Here is a 17,668-nt window from a genome sequence, read left to right on the forward strand (position 1 = left end):
TGGAGAAAGTTCAGTGCTGGAAGAAAGGGATGAGAGAAGTCAGTGCTGTGGGTTTGGAATGAACATTTCAGAGTGTTGACTGAATCATAGCTTTTGAAATTTCAATATTTCATGTGTATTGCTAATCATATCCATTTACTGCTACTCATAACAGAGAACAAATCTACCATTATAAAAATAGTGAGATGATTACATATATTAAGAATTCTGTAACTCTGGCAATGGGCAGAGACACCTTGTCATTGGTGTTATTTCTGTATCAGTCAAGGGCAAATCACATGGCAGACCTTTGTTCATTGTAGCGTGATGCCGGTCTTGGTGGCCAAAGCTATAAAATGCACAGGACACATAAATACTAAACAAACACAGGCAGACAAGGAAAGAGGGAAAGAGACAGGAACCTGTATTCCTGCAGTCAGGTAAAGACAGCTACAGACCTGCCTTCTGTTCCATGGAAAGGGCAGGCCAGAGCCATTCAGAACCCTACCACACAACGCAGCACAGAGCTGGAGGAGAAAGGCAGACAGACCTGCCCTTTGGCCCCCACAGCAAAGGCAGGCGGTAGACAAGTGCTTAATAGAGGATGTCACCCAGGGCCCTATCGGCCACATGGTCAGCCTGTGACAAGAGCTGCCACCACAATGTGTGAGTTGTGATGGACAGATGTGAGAGAAAGAGAAGTGGAGCAGCTTGAGCATTATGAAGAGAAATGGAATGGAAGAGGCAAAGGAGGAGAACAGGAGTTAGTTTTGAGTGAGCAGTCCCTCTACCTGGGGCTGTGTGAGGTCCCAGCACAAGTTGCTACACAGGGCCATAGGGACCGTTTGGATGTCCAGGGGATGTGAGGGATGTGAGGGATGGCTCCACTCATGACTGGCTGAATCACTCTGGAAAGCTGGCCCCACCTCTCATTTGTGATGTCACTCAGCACTCAGGGATCAGGCTCTGCACCTATTGTGAGAGAGTGAGCCTAACATTCATTCTCTGTGTGATGGCATGATCGTCTCCCCTCCCTTTTTCCTGAATCAACTAAACTTTTGGAAAAGTTTCCATAGGTCATGAGTATTGGAGAGCAGGACCTGACCCTTGCTAGCTGCAGCTAGGGTGCTCTGGGCCTCACCTGAGCAGCACAGTTGACCTGGTCCTGGGTACTGGACACAGGTAAGCCAAGCCCAAGGGTATAAGTGAGGGAGAGCTGCCTCTTCCACTCCTTTGCCATGAGATGGCCTGGGAGGGGATAGAATAGGGAGGAGATGCTCTCTTCACCTTCACTCCTCATCACCAGAGGAAGTCAGGAGAGCTGACCCTAGTTGAGCTGGAACCGCCTCTCACTTACTGTAGGTTACATTATTCAGGAGAGTAGCCTCAGCTCTTGCCTAGGTTACAGAGTATAATTGGCCCTGGTGGACTGGGCACAGGTGAGGCAGCAGTGGGCAAGGGAGTGAAAGAGATAGCCCTACCATTATTCTGCTGTGAGGTGGTATGGATATGGGGCTGATGTGCTTATCCCTAACCACCATTGGATGTTTGAAGATCTTGCTCTGAAGGCATGGGGACATGAGAACTAGCTTTTACCTCTTCATTGCCTATAGAACTCAAAAGTTCAGGCCATGCATCTCACTAGGTAACACAGAAGAGCTGGTCCTGATAGTGAAGGTTTTGATGAGCCAGCCTAGAGGGCGTAAGGGCAGGAGAGCTGGCCCAACCACTTTCAGGCTGCCACACTTGAGCGAGTGGACCCGTGGTCTTGACAGGCAGCCCAGTGAAGCAGTCTCTGGAGGTGTGAGTGAAGATGATCTGGCTCTGAGGACATGAGAGCAAGAAAGCTGACCTGCCTCCTTCTGGTGGCAACATTGATAGTCTAGCTACTGTAGCATTGTTGGAGAGCTTGCCCTGTTGGTGAGGATAATGGAGAACCAGCCAGCTTAGTTATTCGAAGTCCACATCTAAGGCTCTGAATTAGCCTACTCTAAAATGAATATCGTTTGCAAACAGGAGGGATTTATGAAAGCCAATCCTGCTGATGACCATCTACAGGATCTTGATGACTTAGAGCAACAACAGAATAACCCAGAGGAGACCCAGTGTAGATCCAATATTGATGGTGTCACAGAATACAGAAATCAACTCATGACAATGAACATTTGCAATTGTACAACTGTAGATGTATGGACAGAGGGGTATAGTGTGGGATAAACTGTATTTATATACTAAGACACTACAGTTTTCATATGCTTTTTTAATGCTTTTTTCTTGTTTCTATTGTGTGTGTGTTTGTGTGTGTGAGTGTGAGTGTGTGTGTGTGTGTGTGTAAGCTTCTCTTTGGTGGTTTGGCATCATTATATCTTTAATAGTATATAAATCTCACAAAAGACAACACTTACATTTCATTACTACTGTGAAAGATTATGTTATCTACAAATTGGCAAATTTATGTTTTTGTGAATAAATGTTAATAAAAGATTTCTCATTTCTAAAATGTAACAAAATGCTAACTCAACAGGAAAGAAATAAAAGCAATAGAACCTCTACATAACATGTGAGTTTAACATTAAGAACAAATTATGGCAAGTGAAATGTATAAGGAAATGTGATCATTTCTTTTGAGAGCATGCATGTGACATGTATATACATTGGCCATAAAGCTGTATGATGATTTGTATATGCTTGGTCCAGGAATTGGCACTACTAGAAAATGTTGCCCTGTTGGAATACGGGTGGCCTTTTTGCAGTAGGTATGCCATTGAGGGTATGGGCTTTAAGATCCTCATTCTAGCTGCTTGGAAGCCAGTATTTTGCTAGCAGCCTTCAGAAAAAAGATGTAGAATGATCAGGTCCTTCTGTACCAGGCCTGCCTGAATGTTGTCATATTCTTCCCTTGATGATGGATTAAACTTCAAAATATATAAGTCAATTCTAATTAAATGTTGTCCTTATAAAAGTTGCCTGGGTCATGGCATCTGTTCCCAGCAGTCAAACCCTAACTTAGACAAGCAGTAATGTATCTTTCTTTTCTTACAATTTCTTCAGTATTTTCCCTGAGATGCACATTTTTGTTTGTTTGGCAACATACACAGTGATACAAGAAATTCTTCCTTATTAAGTTCAGATGAAACGTGATGATAGTATGGATTAGTTTTAAGTTATCTTCATAGTCAGTGTGTGGAGGGATCATTAGGTCAGAATAAAATGATTCACAAAAATATTCAGAAGAAATATACCATTGCCAGTTAAAGACTTTAAATGATTTGAAGTTTTAAAATAATCTCTTGACAGTAAATGTCTTAGAAGATCATCTTCATTAGTTTTCTAATATCAAATTTACAATGTTGAAATCGTATTTTTTTATGAATAACAGACATATTGGCATATCTTGCTATGGTGGCACAATCTCACCATCTCCCCATAAGTAAATATATCACTTGGTATAAGAATTACTATGTAGGGTAGAGAATAAGGAAGGATCATTGTGTAAGACAGACCCTAGGGGAAGATTTTCATTTTTAGGAGGCAGTGGTGAGTTATATGGATTGTATGTTATTTTCTGCCATTACTCTAATAGAGAACATCTGGGGTTGGGGATTTAGCTCAGTGGTAGAGCGCTTGCCTAGCAAGCGCAAGGCCCTGGGTTCGGTCCCCAGCTCCGAAAAAAAAAAAAAAAAAGAAAAAAGAGAACATCATTGAGAATTTACTAAGAATATATTACTATTATTATTTTGCAGGCATGGGTATGACCCCAGCTTCTGGAAAAGCTAATAATAAATATAAATGACGAAAAAGTTGTTCTCTGATGTTTAAATAATTCAAAGGAAGCTGTAAACAAACTGAAGAAAGGTGATGGTCAGATTGTTAGCACAAAGGAAGCTTGGTGAAAATACTCATGTACAGTTACAGTTCTTCCAGACTTCACGGGGGGACACAGATCAGTGGTCATGTAAATGTTCTCCTCTTCCCGTTCTTAAGGGACAGAGAGATTAACAGCATTTTTAACAAGAAGTACACACTAGAGAGAATATGGCAGAATAATTGATTAAGTCAATAACCATGGCTGTTTTCTCCAGCTGTTGAAATTGAGAGGTGATATTTACCAGAGAATAAGAAGTGTTATTTCCTCTTCTTTCCAGAAATGTGGTCAGGGATTTCTATCTTGGAGATGAGAGGCTAATTTTCATTAGGAAGCAAAATCATATGAGCTTTGCAGATAATTATATAATGTAGTTTTAGAGGGAGTTTTGATATTAAGTGTAGACCTAATGATCTAGTAAACACAGAGATTTTATTTAGAGAATAGAGTTAAGTAAATATTTTCCTGTTCCCTCCAGAACTTCAAGAGATGCAGGACTTCTTATCAAAGAATGGTGAGATGATGGTAACAGAGACAGAGACATAAACAGAGAGAAACAGACAGAGATGGACAGATGGACAGAAAGGCAGACAAACAAAAACAGCATAGTGGAATCCTGCTATAAAAAACTAAATGATTGATAGCTTGAATGATATAAAGGCTTATGGTGATGCAAACAAAGAGTAAGAAACCAGAGATTGTAACCTCCTGAGGAAGAGGGGAGGGCCTGTGAGGGTTATCTGAATGATCACTCGATCTCTGGTTATGTAAATCAAAAATCTTCTAATTTTGGAGGGTCAGAAGTAGGGGCAGTGAAGAGGAACCATTTATGTGCAAAATATATTATACAAAGGTGTGTTACATTTGCATATTAGACAAACGTTGCCTTTTCTTTTGCATAAGAGATTAGGAGGTAAAGAAAATTCTTGTCTTAACATTGGTGTTACCAGCTTTTTCCAATACTTAAATAGTTGCAATACTATCTTGTATGTTGCATATTTGCCTTATCTCTAGCTGATGGAACTGTTTGTGAAGGCTAAGGCAGTTTTTGTTGTTGTTATTGTTGTTGGAGGTGTGTCACTGGGGATGGGCTTTGAGAATTCAAAAATTGATACCAAAAGTTCAAGAGTTGATACTCTTTCTTGTGCTATGATACAGAATATAAATTGGATTCTACTCTCACTTTCGCACCTGTCTTCTGTTACACTCTTTACCATGATTATTGAGTCTAACCCTTGGCACCATGAGATTCCAAGTAAATGCTTTCTTTTGTAATTTTCCTTGATCATGGCATCTTATCCCAGAAGTAGAAATGTAAATAAGACATCAGCTTAGGATATTTTGTGTTACTATAAGAGAATAAAAATAGTATAATTTATAATAAATAGAAATGAATTCATCTCATAGTTAATAGAAGTCTCCAGGAAATCCAAGATTAAAAGACCATACATAGAAAGTGTTTCCTGGTTCTCTGGTAACTTTCTGAAGCCCTTTTACAGAAAAAGAAAACAATAAACTCTTTTCTTTGCAAGGGAGTGCTTTCCATAATAATAAAACCTGGATAACATCATGATTAATTCATAACAATGAAGAACTCATGACCTAAGCACAATCTAAAGGTCTGCCCTTTTAACACGGGTGCTTTGGGAACTAAGTTTCTAGCACATGCTTTCTAGATAACACACTGAAATCTAATATATAATCATTCACTGAGCTATTCTGAAACCTGTCTGATGACTCAAAACATCCAGTGAGGTGCATGCAGTATGAGTAAAAGTGTCTTTACTGCTGAACACCTCCTGACAAATTTCTGAGTGCTTTCTTCATTTCTCAATCCTTTTCTTAAGATATTAAGTGGCTGTGACTTTATTCTGGAATGCTATTTTGTCTAATTTCACTGAAAACATGTAAAACTTATCTAGAATATGTAGTAAATTTTATGTTTCCTCCTCCTGGGAATATAATTGTATTTTAAAGCAAATGGAAAATAAAAAGAGCAGTTTACAGTACTGATTTCAATAGCTCTCTCATGGCCAGTGGATATTCGAACACAGTAAACGTTTTCAGAAATCCTTCCTATTTATATCAGCTGTATGAACAGAGTAACTGTCATTTTTAATATAGGAAAAATGGTAACTTAATGTTTTAATCTAGAATGTGCAAGACTAGAATATTCTAACTCTTTTATTTTGTTCACAATACCTGGTTGTTTGCTGTACAATTGAAAATATAAAAAGTTTAAGAAGATATGAAATATTAATAGCATGTAAAGATATAATAGACCATAAATAGATAGGAATGCAAATTAAAATGAAATAATTTTGAACATTTGATAATTTTTCAAAACAAGTTGATATGGAGGACAATCTCTCATATTATGACAACTATAGTTTTTAAAATGCATGAATCAAGGACAACCAAGGTGTTACAATGAGTTAGAGCACTTGTTGCTGGTCTCGAGGGTCTGAGTTTATTTTCTAAGACTTGTTTAAAATCTCATACTTACTTGTAACAGTAGTTCCAAGGTGATCTCTAGTCTTGGAGTGCATTTATTCTCATATGCACCTACTCTTAATTCTCATAACACATAATCTTAAGAAAAATTATCTATTTTGTGAATTTTTTGCATCTTAATTGTTAGATCACTCCTGAGTACTACTGAATATATTATTTTGGAGTATCAATTAAAGAGATTAATTTATTTTATGTGAATTCTATGGAACATGTGTTTGTGACTATGTTTATTGTACTTTTATGTCTTTCTCTTATTTATTGTTATGGCGGGTATATATGACATACTATAAAGATAGAAGTTTGAGAGAAACTTTGTATAAGAGGTATTTTCTTTTACCTTTACCTGACAGATATCTGGATCAATCTCTGTCAGATTTGTGAAGCAAGAACTTTTACTTGGTGGACCGTCTTCTTGACAATAATTATCTTCTAAATTATAGGGCTCCTTCCTAGTTTCAGTCATGTGTCTGTAATAAAATATCCCCACAAAAAGCAAGTAAGGAAAGAAAGATTTATTTTAGCATATATCTCCAGGTTATAGTCCATCATAGTAGACAAGCCAATATATCAGGAACTTGAAACACCTAATGACAGTCAAAGCCAAGAGAAGTGGAATGAGTATGTAATGCCTACTGCTTAGCTCGTCTTTTCTATTCATGAATTTCAGGACAGAGTTCCAGGGGATGATCCCACCCACTCTTAGGGTAGATCTTTCCATGATGATTAATATGATCTAGATAATCTCTTACAGACAACCACACAGGGGAAATAAGTCTAGAAAATTCCTCATTAACATTCTTCCTAGGTAAATCTAGTCTGGCAGAAGTTCACATGAAATAGTAACCAATATATTCTCTTTTTTGAAATCTTAGTGGATACATTTTAAAGCACTTTTTTTCAATTTTGTTGAAATTTTATAGGTCATGTAGGCAGGCACTAGATTCAAGTGCAAGGTCAAGACAATTGGGTACTGGCCTGGCTTAATACATTCAATTAATATCACACGAATATAAGTTTCCTGTATCATCTTTAACATGCCATGGAAGTTTGTTTGTTTGTAGTGCTAGGGATTGAACGTACGGCTTGGCACTTACTATCACCGTTTTCCAGTGTCAACACTTTTACTAATTAACGCTCCTAAAATTCATGCACTTTAATAAACTCATTGTAAGAATAGCTTTTGGAAGTTTCAATACCCTTCTTTTCTCTGTTAGCACTTCAACTCCTTGGGAATCAGGAAGGCTTCAAGCTACAGACAGTGCAAATGAACAGTGTATTTTGTATCAGTGGCCCAATATTTGAGTATTAATCTCGGTGTTAAATAATCAGTGTTTTGTAGATGTCTGTTCACGGTCAATTAAAAGCTGAACAAATACATTGATTTTTTTTAAAGATTTATTTATTTTGTTTATATGAGTACACTGCAGCTGTTTTCAGACACACCAGAAGAGGGCATCAGATCCCATTACAGATGGTTGTGAGTCACCATGTGGTTGCTGGGAATTGAACTCAGGACCTCTGAAAGAGCAGTCAGTGCTCTTAACAGCTGAGCCATTTAAACTCTGGATGAGAATGTTGAAGCTATCTTTGATTAATTATAAATTATAAATTATCACATGTACAAAGTTCCAGGAAGATAAATAGATTTCTTCATGCACACAGCAAAATATTTTAAGACTAATTGCTGTCAGTTAACATGTTTCCTATTACCTTTTGCTTTTTAAGACGTTAACATTGTGAAGATTACTTTAACACTTTACACAATGCTTCATGCAGCAAGTTTGCTTGGGTTATGGTTGCTACGGCAAACTGACTTCTCAAAAAAAAATCAGAGCTGAGAATAAATTGCAATGTATAAGAACAGTTGCTGAAAAAACATGCACACTGCAATAAATCGAGAACTTACACAAAAATTGGTCATTGCTATTTGGGCCTGTAACCGCAATAAGAAGCGGAACAGAGAATGTTGGTGCTTGCCAAACTCTGTCTCCACTTTTCATAAAATATTTAGTTCTTTTCTGCCTATGTGCACAAACATTGATGCAAGGACCTGCATATTACTGTACACACACACACACACACACACACACACACACACACACACACACTTACTTTAAAAAAACACTTACGCTAAAAAATAGAAAATATTCTCAACAGGATTATGTTTTATTTTGCTTCCAACAAGTTTTGTACCTTAAATTTGATACATTTTAACAATTCAGCATATTATTGCAGTAGAGTTAGAATATATATATATATATATATATATATATATATATATATATATATATATATAAGAGAGAGAGAGGCAGAAAGACAAAGAGAGACAGAGAGAGACAGAGAGGGACAGAGAGAGAGAGAGAGACAGAGAGAGAGAGAGTAAACTTTGAATTTACATAGCTTTCAAGAGCCATCTTCAGATTGTTGTCAATTTTTAAATATTTTGAGTTTGTAAATGTATCAAGGCACATTTATTGTATGTGCTGACAATTTGAAAATTTCTAAATCTAACAAATATTCTTTTACATTGTTGGTCTCAACAAGCGACATAGCAGTGATGTATTAATTCAGAACTTGCAAATCAGGTAATTGCCTACCGTGTTTTTTTCATGTCTTGAGTAGCTCAGAATCCCAGTTTCCCAAGAACACCATGTGTGGAAGTACAAACCACTCATGTGGCGATTCCATGGGAAAAAATGTGAGATGATTAATATTATTTATCAATCTTTTTTTGTTATGGATTCATACAGCAAGAGAGTCTCAATATGGTTTTATATAAATCAGATTGAATTGTTGTTATGACCACAGTTATCTGGATTATATTATTTGATATGGGAACAACTCATCACTGAGGGAGGTAGTGCTTTTTGTGAACTGTGTAAGAATAAAGGGAAATGAGAACAAACATGTACACACTAAATTCTCTGTCCCTGTCTTTCTGTCTCTCTGTCTCTCTGTACCTGTCTCTCATTCTTTAATTCTCTCTAGCACTCTCTGTCTCTCTGTCTTCTCAGTGTCTTGTCTCTGTCTCTCTCTTTCTGTCACTCTCTGTCTTTCTATCTCCTCAGTGTCTCTGCCTCTCTCTCTCTCTCTCTCTCTCTCTCTCTCTCTCTCTCTCTTTCTCTTTCTCTCCTCCCTCTCTGAAGTCTGTTTCATTGACCTCCTTAGAATAATGTACTGTCACCTGGAAATGCAGGCTTTAATAAACTCCTTTTCCTTTTAGTGACTTCAGGACATGCACACATACAAATACAGATGCACACACAATACATGTGAGCACAACTGCATGCGTGCACGCACACACACACACACACACACACACAAATACACACAAAATGTATGCTGGTTTTGGACACAGAATCTTCAGATTGACCACAAACATGAAATAATCTTCCTGCCACACTCACAAATCAAATGTTTACAAGTGTGGGACATCCTGTCCAGTTTGTGGATTCCATGGGCATAGTAAAATTTGATATATTAAAGTCACATACAAGTAGTAAAAAGATTCCTGTAGGTAGGGATTATTTCTTTCTGTTAGCTAGAATCATGGCTTAGTATCTTAGGTTATTCCAATCTATTCTGTATTATAGAGACCCCAAACTTAAATAATCTATATCAACTCTGTATATGCTTTTGTAAAGCAGTAATCATTTCATTAACTAGTATGCTTATCTATCTAGGCTCTGACAATTTCTTTAGTCTAAATTTATAAACTTTAATTTCTTTCTCAGCTTATATATGCAGGTACCAAAACAATTCAAACAAGGGAGCCATAGCGTAATTCCTTCTCATGATTCAGACCTTGTACTTTCCCATTTGTTTTTGTCTCTGGTTAGTGTTGCAAGCTCCTTCTTTATTTATAATCCCTCTTGTTATCATTCTTATATGATTCTAATAATATTGTTAGTATCACAAAATTTGCGAAGATCTCTTTTTTTTTAATGAAAGGACATAAATTCACAGCTGTAAAACCAGGAAGATAAGGCACCAGAGTCCCAAATTTCTATTTCCTGATGCCTTTAATTCTTGGTTTGATGTTTTATAAAAACATTAACTAAATTAAATAATCCAAAGTCATAGTTTTTATTGCAGAAACTCCCTATGTGGTGTGTGTGTGTGTGTGTGCATGTGTGCATGTGTGCATGTGTGTGTGTCTGTGTATGTAATAGGAATTTTTACTTAAATAAGACACTTGATGAAATGTATGACTGAGAAAATATGAAATGAAATCAAACACATATCAATAATACTTAAAGGTATTAATAAATAAATTCTAACAAAAGACTTTAAACTTATTCCATATATTCCACTCAGCGGTCATAGATTGTTTTATACACATGCTTTACATTATGTTAGTTTATAAGTACATTCATATAAAACTGTGAATTGAGCATCTGAAGTCAGAACATTCCATTATCTCTGATACATTCATTGTGTATACATATGGCATTCTCTCAATTATTAAATATTTAAGAATACAAAATTATATGTAGCATTCTTTACACATTAATATTTCATAGATAAATGTTATGATTGCTGTCTTAAATTTCATGAATAAAAAGTGTAGCTTTGCTTTCAATTAACCTATGTTAATAAAGCTATAAAGTTCTTATTTTTTAATAAAGTTAGAATGATATTGTAAATAGGGACCTGCTATCTCCTTGAGAGAGTGAATAAGTTGTTATACTCTTCGAAGAAAAAAAATATGACTTTCTTTAATATACATTTTATTCATACAGCAAACATTCTAAGGCCAGTTGTAGCATCAGAAAACCTTTTTAAAGAGGACAAAAGTTATAAATTCAAATGTATGACCAAGCTTGTCATCTACTGAGCACAAATAGAGGACTAAGAAACTATTGAATAAAATAAAGAATTAAATATATTCTATGAGCAATAATTTTTTAGAAGAAATGTGCCTGCCAAGATAGATTGAATAGCTAAATCTTCAATGACTGTGAAGAGGTTAGAAAGATGTACATTTGGACGCTAATTAAATGTTATCTAGAGATATCTTTTTTCTAATAAATAACCACTATCTTGCAACATTATGGTAAGGAGCTAGCATCATTTCTACTGATTAAAAACATTAGGAGACTGTGCCTGGATCTGAAGGACCCAGTCACAGAGCTCCCTGCACCCAAGTCACATGGGAGGGAGAGCTAGACCTTCAGAGGGGCAGACACTCCTGGGAAGCCAGAGGAGACTACTCTCTGCCCACATTTCTGACTCTAGAGGAAAACCCCTAGAGCCATCTGGGCCCCGTGTGCACAGGGACCAGAGAGAAGGCGGGGCAGGCCCTTCTGGTTGCTGCCCTCACAGAGCGCTGAAACGAAACCCTGAGAAGCGACTTCAGACCCGAGACCAGAGGTAAGATCAACTTTTCTGCTCCAAGTGACCTGCCTGGTGGACTAAGGACACACAAGGACAAAATTCCTCTGGGACCGGACACTTCTGCTTTCTAGCTGGAGCCCGAATCTCACTGATGCCAGCCCACAACTCCCTGCTTCCAAACCCCATGGGAGAGAAAGCACATCTCCCAGACAGGTGAGCACTCCTGAGACTGCAGGGCAGGAGAGACCTCTAGAACAGTCACTCTTGCCCACATCCCTGGCCCAAGAATAAACTGTATAGGGCCACTAGGAACAGGAAGATAGGGACACTCAAGCTGCAGGAGCTTTACAGTCCAGACTGCCCTCAGATCTGAAGGGACCTGCACCCAAATCCCTTGGGTGGGAGAGGTAGACATTCAGAGGGGCAGAAACGCCTGGGAAGGCGGGGAAGGCCCTTCTGGTTGTTGCCCTCACAGAGACTTAAAACCCAAACCCGAGAAGTGACTTCAGGCCTGAGATCAAAGGTAACACCAACTGTTCTGCTCCAAGTGACCTGCCTAGTGGACTCAGGACACACGCCTACAAGAACAGCTGAAGACCAATAGACAGGAACGGCTACACGCCTGAAAGCAGAATTCTCTGTTCCCATAACTGGCTGAAAAAAAAAACAAACAAACAAACAGGAAAACAAGTCTACAGCACTCCTGACACCCAGGCCTATAGGACGATCTAGTCACTGTCAGAAATAGCAGAACAAGGTAACACCAGAGACAACCTGAAGGTGAGTGGCAAGTGCAGGAACCCAAGCAACAGAAACCAAGAATACATGGCATCATCAGAACCCAATTTTCCCACCAAAGCAAACACTGAATATCCAAACATACCAGAAAAGCAAGATCTAGATTTAAAATCACATTTGATCATGCTGATGGAGGACTTCAAGAAAATTATAAAGAACTCCCTTAGAGAAATGCAGGAAAACACGAATAAACAAGTAGAAGCCTATAGAGAAGAAACACAAAAACCTCTGAAAGAAGTACAGAAAAACACAATAAAACAGGTGAAGGAACTAAAAATGGAAATAGAAGCAATCAAGAAAGAACACATGGAAACAACCCTGGATATAGAAAACCAAAAGAAGAGACAAGGAGCTGTAGATACAAGCTTCACCAACAGAATACAAGAGATGGAAGAGAGAAACTCAGAAGCAGAAGATTCCATAGAAATCATGGACACAGCTGTCAAAGATAATGTAATACTGAAAAAGCAACTGGCCCAAAACATACAGGAAATTCAGGACACAATGAGAAGAACAAACCTAAGGAAAATAGGTATAGAAGAGAGTGAAGAGTCCCAACTCAAAGGACCAGTAAGTATCTTCAAGAAAATCATAGAAGAAAACTTCCCTAACTTGAAGAAGGAGATGCCCATAAACATACAAGACGCTTACAGAACTCCAAATAGATTGGACCAGAAAAAGAAACTCATCCCAAAACATAGTAGTCAAAACACCAAATGCACAAAACAAAGAAAAAAATGTTAAATGCAGTAAGGGGAAAAGGTCAAGTGAAATATAAAGGCAGAACTATCAGAATTACACCAGACTACTCACCAGAGACTATGAAAGCCAGAAGATCCTAGACATATGTCGTAAGAGAGCACAAATGCCAGCCCAGGTTACTGTATCAGGCTAAACTCTCAATTAACATAGATAGGGAAACCAAGATATTCCATGACAAAACCAAATTTACACAATATCTTTCTACAAATTCAGTCCTACAAAGGATAATAAATGGTAAAGCCCAATACAAGGAGGCAAGCTACACCCTAGAAAAAGGAAGAAACTAACCATTTTGTAACAAAACTAAGAGAATACAAGCAAACAAACGTAATCTCACATCCAAATACAAATGTAACAGGAAGCAACAATCACTATTCCTTAATATCTCTCAATAACAATGGACTCAATTCCCCAAGAAAAAGACAGAAACTGGATATGCAATGAGGAACCAGCATTTGCTGCCTACAGGAAACACACCTCAGGGACAAAGACAGACACTAGCTCAGAGTAAAAGGCTAGAAAACAACTTTCTAAGCAAGTGATATGAAGAAGCAAGCTGGAGTAGCCATTTTAATATCAAGTAAAATTGATTTTCAACCAAAAGTTATCAAAAAAGAGAAGGAAGTACACTTCATATTCATCAATGGAAAAATCCACCAAGGTGAACTCTTAATCTTAAATATCTATCTTCCAAATACAAGGGCAACTACAGACACAAAAGAAACCTTACTAAAGCTCAAAGCACACATTGCACCTAACACAATAATAGAAGGAGATTTCAACAACCCACGGTCATCAATGGACAGATCATGGAAACAGAAATTAAACACAGACATAGACAGGCTAAGAGAAGTCATGAACAAAATGATTTAACAGATATTTATAGAACATTCTCTCCTAAAACAAGGTTATTATCTTCTTCTCACCACCCCTTTGTACTTTCTCCAAAACTGACCATATAATCAGTCATAAAATAGGCCTCAACAGATACAGAAAGATAGAAATAATACCAAGAATCCTATTAGACCACCACGAGTTAAGCTGGTCTTCAATAGCAATACGAAAAGAACGCCCACATATACATGGAAGTTGAACAATGCTCTACTCAATGATAACCTGGTCAAGGAAGAAACAAAGAAATTAAAGACTTCTTAGAATATAATGAAAATGAAGGTATAACATACCCAAATATATGGGACACAATGAAAGCTGTGATAAGATGAAAACTCATAGCTCTGAGTGCCTGCAGAAAGAAACAGGAGAGAGCATATATCAGAAGCTTGACAGCATACATAAAAGCTATAGAACAAAAAGTAGCAAATGCATCCAGGAGGAGTGGAAGGCAGGCAAAAATCAAACTCAGAGCTGAAATCAACCAAGTAGAAACAAAAAGGGCTATACAAAGAATTAACAGAAAAAAAACTGGTTCTTCGAAAAAATCAACAAGATAGATAAACCCTTATCCAGACTAACCAGAGGACACAGAGTGTGTATCCAAATTAACAAAATCAGAAATGAAAAGGAGACATAACAGAATCGCAGGAAATTCAAAAAATCATCTGACCCTACTACAAAAGCCTATATTCAATAAATCTTGAAAATCTGGAGGAAAAGAACAATTTCCTAGACAGATACGAGGTACCGAAGTTAAATCAGGAACAGATAAACCATTTAAAAAACCTCTTAATTCCTAAAGAAATAGAAGCAGTCATTAAAAGTCTCCCCAACAAAAAGAGCCCAGGTCCAGATAGGTTCAACACAGAATTCTATCAGACCTTCATAGAAGACCATACCAATACTGTCCAAAATATTGCACAAAATTGAAACAAATGGAGCGCTACCAAATTTCTTCTATGAAGTCACAATTACTCTTATACCTAAACTACACAAAGACCCAACAAAGAACTGGAACTGCAGATGGATTTCCTTTATGAATATCGATGCAAAATGCTCAATAAAATTCTTGAAAACTGAATCCAAGAGCACATCAAAACAATCATCCACCATGATCAAGTAGGCTTCATCCCAGGTATGCAAGGATGGTTTAATATACGGAAAACCATCAAAGTAATCCACTATATAAACAAACTGAAAGATTAAAACCACATGATCATTTCGTTAGATGCTGTGAAAGCATTTGATAAAATTCAATACCCCTTCATGATAAAAGTCCTAGAAAAAACAGGAATTCAAGGCCCAAACTTAAACACAGTAAAAGTCATATACAGCAAACCAGTATCTAATATTAAACTAAATAGACAGAAACTTGAATCAATATCACTAAAATCAGGGACTAGACAAGGCTGCCCACTCTCTCCCTACTTACTCAATGTTGTTCTCGAAGTCCTAGCCAGAACAATCAGACAACAAAAGAAGATCAAAGGGAAACAGATTGGAAAGGAAGAAATCAAAATATAACTATTTGCAGATGATAAGATAGTATATTTAAGTGATCCAAAAAGTTCCAACAGAGAACTACTAAACCTGATACACACCTTCAGCAAAGTGGATGGGTACAAAATTAATTCTAATAAATCAGAAACCTTCCTCTACACAAAAGAGAAACAAACTGAAAAAGAAATTAGGGAAAAGATGCACTACACAACAGTCCCAAATAATATAAAATACCTTGGTGTGAGTTTAATCAAGCAAATGAAAAATCTGTATAGTAAGAACTTCAATCCTCTAAAGAAAGAAATTGAAGATCTCAGAAGATGGAAAGATGTCCCATGCTAATGGATTGGCAGGATTAATATAGTAACAATGGCCATTTTACCAAAAGCAATCTACAGATTCAATCCAATCCCCATCAAAATACCAATCCAATTCTTCAGAGAGTTAGATAGAACAATTTGCAAATTCATCTGTAATAAGAAAAAGAAAAACCAGGATAACTAAAACTATCCTCAACAATAAAAGTACTTCCAGGGGAATAACTTTCCCTGAACTCAAGCAGTATTACAGAGCAATAGTGATAAAAACTGCATGGTATTGGTACAGAGACAGACAGAGAGATAGACCAGTGGAATAGAATTGAAGACCCAGAAATGAACCCACACACCTATGGTCACTTTATTTTTGACAAAGCGGCCAAAGCCATCCAATGGTAATAAGATAGCATTTTCAGCAAATGGTTCTGGTTCAAATAGCGGTTAGCATGTAGAAGAATGCAGATCAATCCATTCTTATCATTCTGTAAAAGCTTAAGTCGAAGTGGACCAAGGACCTCTATATCAAACCAGATACACTCAAACTAATAGAAGAAAAAGTGGGGAAGAATCTTGAACACATGGGCACTGGAGAAAATTTCCTGAACAAATCACCAATGGCTTATGCTCTAAGATCAAGAATCAACAAATCGGATCTATAAAACTGCAAAGCTTCTGTAAGGCAAAGGACACTGTTAGGACAAAACAGCAACCAACAGATTGGGGAAAGATCTTTACCAATCCTCTAACTTATATCCAAAATATACAAAGAACTCAAGAAGTTAGACTGCGGGGAGACATTTTTAAATTATGGGGTTCAGAGTTAAAGAATTCACAGGTGAGGAATCCCGAATGGCTGAGAAACAGCTAAGGAAATGTTCAACATCTTTAGTCATAAGGGAAATGCAAATCAAAAAACCCTGAAATTTCACCTCACACCAGTCAGAATGGCTAAGATCAAAACTTCTGGCAACAGCAGATGCTGGCGAGGATGTGGAGAAAGAGGAACACTCCTCCATTGTTAGTGGGATTGTAGACTGTTGAAACCATTCTCAAAATCAATCTGGACGTTCATCAGAAGATTGGATATTGAACTTCCTGAGGACCCAGATATACCTCTCTAGGGTATATACCCAAAAGATGCCCCAACATATAACAAAGACACATGCTCTACTATGTTGATAGTATCCGTATTAATAATAGCCAGAAGCTAGAAAGAACCCAGGTGCCCTTCAACAGAGGAATGGATACAGAAAACATGGTACATCTACACAGTGGAATATTACTCAGCTATCAAAAACAATTACATTATGAAATTCATAGGCAAACGAATAGAACTGGAAAATATCCTGAGTGAGGAGTGAGGTAACCCAATCATAGAAAAACACACATGGTATGCACTCATTGATAAGTGCATATTAACCCAAATGCTGGAAATACCCTTGATGCACAGAACACATGAAACTCAAGAATGATGACCAAAATGCAATGCTTCACTCCTTCTTTAAAAGGGGAACAAAAATATCCATGGGCGGGGATAGGGAGGCAAAGTTTAGAACAGAGACTGAAGTAACACCCATTCAGAGCCTCCCTCACATGTGGCCCATACATATACAGCCACCAAACTAGATAAGATGGATGAAACAAAGAAGTGTATACTGACAGGAACCGGGTGTAGATCTCTCCTGAGAGACACAGTCAGAAT

The 17,668-nt window shown here is 37.4% G+C and overlaps 1 long non-coding RNA gene across 1 annotated transcript in view; it reads left to right on the forward strand.

The window, feature by feature from the left end:
* The first annotated feature begins 873 nt into the window (after positions 1 to 873).
* The window catches only part of LOC102554147 (uncharacterized), a 38,802-nt gene continuing 22,007 nt past the window's right edge, over positions 874 to 17,668 (forward strand). Inside the window, exon 1 of the long non-coding RNA XR_010064142.1 lies at positions 874 to 1,161. This is a non-coding gene — a long non-coding RNA (uncharacterized LOC102554147). The remainder of the gene's footprint in view (positions 1,162 to 17,668) is intronic.

This window comes from Rattus norvegicus, chromosome 2 (genome assembly GCF_036323735.1).
Source record: "Rattus norvegicus strain BN/NHsdMcwi chromosome 2, GRCr8, whole genome shotgun sequence".
In the NCBI taxonomy this organism is placed as follows: domain Eukaryota; kingdom Metazoa; phylum Chordata; class Mammalia; order Rodentia; family Muridae; genus Rattus; species Rattus norvegicus.